Here is a 5,477-nt window from a genome sequence, read left to right on the forward strand (position 1 = left end):
ATATATTAAGCTATTGTATTAGACAAATCTCTTGTACTAGGTCCTATACCAGACTCCAACAGTCTGGACTATAATTCAAAACACATTATGGTCTAAAATTACCAAATTGAAACTGTTCATCATTTCTTCTTTGAAATGAGGACTAAGAGTATAGTCAATTTCACAAATCGGCCAGATGTAATTGTCATGACAATGAATTTCTCTGTCTTAGTCCTTTCACAAAAAAGGTAATGTTAAGTAACCAGATATTAACTCATCAGTTATTTTCATATCATTCTGTCTCCTTTCATTACCTTCCTTCTGAATCTGCTTTAGCTTATTTGTTTAAACCTTCTACAGCTCTTTCCTGTCTATAAAATCAATGTCCTTTGCTCAACTCATCAAAAAACTTATTTTATGTTAATGGCACTAAGATTCTAGAATCAAAGTTAAAGCAAATTCAGACCTTTAACAGGGACAAGGGTGCTTCCCTGGCAAGCTCAAGGACCTGAGTTCAATCCCCAGTTCTGCAAAAAATAAATAAATAAATAAATAAATAAACAAACAAACAGGGACAAGGGAAGGGCGCTCAGCAGCACAGCACCTGCCTGGCAAGTGCAAGGTCCTGAGTTCAATTCCCAGTACCAAAAAATTAAACTAGCCAGGCATGATGACACATGCTTGTAATACCAGCATTTAGGAAACAGACAAAAATTTCAAGTTTCAGGCCAGCCTGAGCAACATAGCCAGATCAAGACTATCCCGGACTACATTGCAAGATACTGCCTCAAAAAACAAAAACCCAGGCTAACTAAGCTAGTGCAGTGGTGCTTAAGAGTGCTGGGTAGGGTCGGGGATGTAGCTTAGTGGTGCAGTGCCTGCCTAGCAAGCACAAGGCCCAGAGTTCGATCCCTGGTACTAAAAAAGAAAATAGTAAAAATAAGACCAAAAAACCCCCGTCCCTTTGGAAGAGTGCTAGATAAAGGCAGTGAGACCATGTCTTAAAATTAAACATGAAAACAAACAGAAAAAAGGTGGGGGAGGGCTGGAGATGTAGCTTAGTGCAAAGGCTGTCAGCCACCTGGGAAGCTGAGGCCCAAGGACTATCTGAGCTCAGGAGTTTAGAGCCAGTCCAGGCACACAGTGAGACCATGTCTTTAAAAAAAATAATAAATAAACAGATAAACAGAACTTTAAAGCCTTATAATTATATAATGTTATAATAGAATAATTTTGTTATGGGCTTGTTACAGCAATAATTTTGCTGTAGTTTTGTTTAATGGAAGAAAGTAGCCTAATTTCTTGGGATTTGTAGGAAAGATATAAAGCCAGATCAGAAAGGAGATCTAAAGAGATATGTCCAGAGTTTTAACACAAAGCCAGTGAGACTTTCTAACTACCCAGTAAACACAAAACTTAGTTTATCTTGTAGACAGGTATCCTGTGTAATAATAATAATTTTAAAAATTACTACTGAAAAATCTCATTTAACTAAAAATCAGGGCTGGTGAGATGGCGCAGTGGTCTAAAGCACCTACTTAGAACAAGCTTAGCAAAAACAAAGGGACAGCGGTTCAATCCCCCAGCACCACATGCCAGCCAGCCCCGCCCCCTGGTGGGCTGAGCTGGCCACACACACACACACACACACACACACACACACACACACACAAATTAAAAAAAAATAAAAATCAGCACATATGGTTTTTAAGGTCCACAGTGCTTTATCACCCAGAAAGTACTAGTAATAAATAGAATGAGTAAATAGTGATAAGTGGGGAAACCTCAAGTCAGTATCCAACAGTCTAGCCAGTTTAGTGACTTAAGAAGACCCTGCTTCAAAATAAAAAGTGCTGAAGATGTAGCTCACCACAGAGGCTCTAGGTCAATCATTCACACCCACACAAGTGCACACGCATGTGCATCCCCCCCAAAAAGACAGAAACCAAGTCAGACAGGAAAAACACAGAGCATGGCCACTGTAGCCCTTGGGCTCAAGGAAGAGCTGCACACAGCACAGGAGACAGAACCTGAGCCCATGAGCTGGTAAACAAATGTAATTCTGGCATCTCACAGTATCTCACATTACTCATGATAAAGGGGGAAAGGGAGGTAATGAGACAGGACAGAAACCAGGCATGGGGCCAACAAGCTGATCTGTCCTTAGGAGTCTGGGGCAGGAGGATCTTAAGTTCAAAGCTGGCCTGGGAAACTCTGCGAGACTCTGTCTCAGGGTAAAAAATAAAACAAAAGGGCCTGGGATATACCTCAATCCAAAGACCCTGGCTTCAATCCCCAGCATTGAAAGAAAGAAAGGGATGGAGGCAGGGGAATAAAAATGGTGATGAATGTGCTGAGACCTGTAGAAAAGGAAGACAGGCACAGGTCCACTCTTTGCTGTAATTACGAATTGAAAGACAGAAAAATGTCTCAGTTCCTTTCTTCCTTCCTCCTTTCCTATGTGTAAGGGCCAGGGAGAGTAGCAGGGATTAAATCCTAGGCTTCACATATGGGAGGCAAATGTTCTTACCATTAAGCTCTACCCTGAACCTTTTTATTTCTGTTGTTTTGAGACAGGATCTCTGCAATTGCCCAGTCCTCACTCCAATATGCAATCTTCCTGCCTCAACCATCCAAGTAAATGGGATTACAAGCATGCACCACACTATGTCTGGTTGCTTCTAGGGTTTCTGTCCAAAAATTCATCTTGAGGGCCGGTGACATAGCACAGCAGACTAAGTGCCTGCTTTGGCAAGTGAAGGGACCAGGGTTCAATCCCCAGTTTCACATGCCATGGCAAATGAGTATGGGCATGGTGGTGCACACCTGTAATCCCACACACCTGAGCTATCCTGAGATTAGCTCAGTAGAATAAGCGCTTGCCTGGCAAGTGCAAGTGCCTGACTTCAACCCCCAGTTCCACCAAAAAAAAATTAATACCATTTCCCTGCTATTATATGGTTTACTCTAAAAATGCTATAGGCAATAATAAATTTGAATTTCAGCAATGCATAAAGCATCTCCTGATATCCTTATCCAAACTAGAAAAAATATATATTTTGTAATAGTTAAGTTGCTTCACATGTAGGTAGTCAATTGTACTTAAAGTGTAGAAATAAATCTGGAGGGGCCGGGGAGATGGCTCAGTAGAATAAGCGCTTCCCTGACACGTGCAAGGGCCTGAGTTCAATCTCCAGTTCCGAAAATAAATAAATCTGGAAGTTTTAGGGGTATGTCACAGGTCTGGGACAACCACAGGAAAAAATCATCAAACTGTATAAACGACAAGAATGGGAAAGGATGGGATGGGAAAGCAATTATCTTGCAGAATAAAAGGTTAAGTAATCCTAGTAGGCTGGAACATAAAGGGATGAGACGCCTCCCCCGAGTCCTGGGGATGAATTCAGGGCCACCCACCTATGAGGCAAGCCCTGCACCCCTGAGCTCTGTCCCCAGCCAACCCATCCTTCCCATTCTAATTCAGTGAGACAGTGTGATGTTGCTGCCCAAATCACAGATACTAGAGTTCACTAAAAACAAAGCCCAGGGTCTAGAGGTGTAGCACAGAAATAGAGCACATAAACAAAGCCCTTGGTTCCATCCGGAGCAACCAAAACAGCACAGCAAAAACGAAGTCTGAATAAGGGAAATGACCTTCTCTATGCAAATAAGAGCACACTTGACTCCTGCACATACTGGCTTCTGGAGTGTAAAACTTGGACAGTTTTTTTTCTTTTTCTTTTTTTGAAAAGAATTTAAAAACCTAAGGAAAGAATCAGCAAACAGACTAAAGTCAAGTCATATGAATGGAAATGGTATCTATGTAAAGAAAATTAGGCTTAGGGGCTGGGGAGCTAGCTCAATAGAATAAGTGCTTGCCTGGCAAGTCCGAGTGCCTGTGTTCAATCCCTGGTTCCAAAAAAAAAAAAAAAAAAAAAGGAAAAAGAAAAGAAAAGAAAATTAGTCTTATTAGGTCTATTCTGTAAAGAAATTCAATTTTCAGCTCAGGACTGACAAGTATCATTTAAAATTGTCCTCTAAATAAATTCTATGGAACTGGGGCAGAGTCTTACTATGAGCTCACTATGTAGCCCAGGCTGGCCTTTAATTCATAGTGATCCTCCTGCCTCAGCCTCCCAAGTGCTGGAATCACAGGTGTGGGTCACCATGCTCAGCAATTGCATTATTTTAAAATAAGTGAATGTCTTGAGCCTTTTCACATTTTTTGGCGTTTGCTTGTTTCTAGTAGACTGGAAGCACATGTTCTATCACTAAGCTACAATCCTATCTCCTTGGTTAAATTTTGGAAGCTTCATTGGATGAAACTAGGGATCTGGCTTATTATTAGAAAATATTAACCAGCATATATATAGAAGCTTCTGATAGGAAGTATTACTAGCTCACTGTTCTTATGGTCTAAAGCATATTCTCCATTTACTACACAAGACAACAGTCCGTCCCAAAATGGCAGCCACCATGAAGGTGGTGGCAGCACAAGACATCAACGTCACTTTCAAATATCAACAAAAGATAAATAAATTTGTGTGGAATACAAGTAGAATCACAGAGCTAAAGGAAGAAACAAAGGTAAAAAAGAAACAATTCCAGAATTTGGAAGATGCTTGTGAAGACATCATGCTCTCAAATGATGACTGCTTAACAAAATTTTATCCAGTCACTGTTTACATTGGACATTCTCACTAAGAAACACAAGAAATATTAGAAACAAAGAAAAATTTGCAAGAAACTGACATCTTAGAATCCAGAGTAGAATTTAGCAGATATTAGCAGATTTGAAAGTTTAATTATATGCAAAATTTGGCAGCAACATAGACCTTGAAAGAGGTGTGCACCACCAAGCCCAATCTCAATCGCCTCTCAGCGCACCCCGGGGATTGAACCTGCAGCCCCTGAGCCTGCTTGCTGGCGCTTTAATCTGCCGAGTTATTTGGCCAGCCCTGAAAGTTAAACATTTTAGAACTCATTTTTTTAACTTAATAAACTTTATTTTATTTATTTTTGCGGAACCGGGGATTGAACTCAGGCCATTGCACTTGCCAGGTAAGCACTTTACTGAGCCATCTCCCTACCAAATATTTTATTTTTTTAACTTAATTTGAATACTGTTTAAAACGATAATTTCTAGTCTTCAAATGACACAGAAAGGAAAAGTCTTTTTTAAATTTTTTCACTTATTTAATGGAAACTTGCTTATTTTCCTATCTTTGCTTATTTTATATTTTTAAAAGAAGTCAGTGAAAAGATCCTTTAAAGACTTCTCCAGGGGGGCTGGTGAGATGGCTCAGTGGTCTAAAGCACCTAATTAGAACAAGCACAGGGACCATGGTTCAATCCCCCAGCACCACATGCCAGCCATCCCTGCCCCCTGGTGGGCTGAGCTGACCACACACACACACACACACACACAAAATAAAAACAAAATTAAAAAATAAATAAATAAATAAAGACTTCTCCAGAAGGCCAGCCAAATAGCTCAG

At 40.4% G+C, this 5,477-nt stretch overlaps 1 protein-coding gene and 1 pseudogene across 5 annotated transcripts in view; one reads left to right on the forward strand and one right to left on the reverse strand.

Annotated features, from left to right (window-relative positions):
* The window catches only part of Tfcp2 (transcription factor CP2), a 96,811-nt gene that overhangs the window by 55,621 nt on the left and 35,713 nt on the right, over positions 1-5,477 (reverse strand). The gene's annotated exons all lie outside the window — the stretch shown is intronic.
* LOC105743039 overlaps positions 4,444-5,477 on the forward strand; it is a 14,374-nt pseudogene continuing 13,340 nt past the window's right edge.

Source organism: Octodon degus, unplaced genomic scaffold (genome assembly GCF_000260255.1).
Source record: "Octodon degus isolate 3935 unplaced genomic scaffold, OctDeg1.0 scaffold00093, whole genome shotgun sequence".
NCBI lineage: Eukaryota > Metazoa > Chordata > Mammalia > Rodentia > Octodontidae > Octodon > Octodon degus.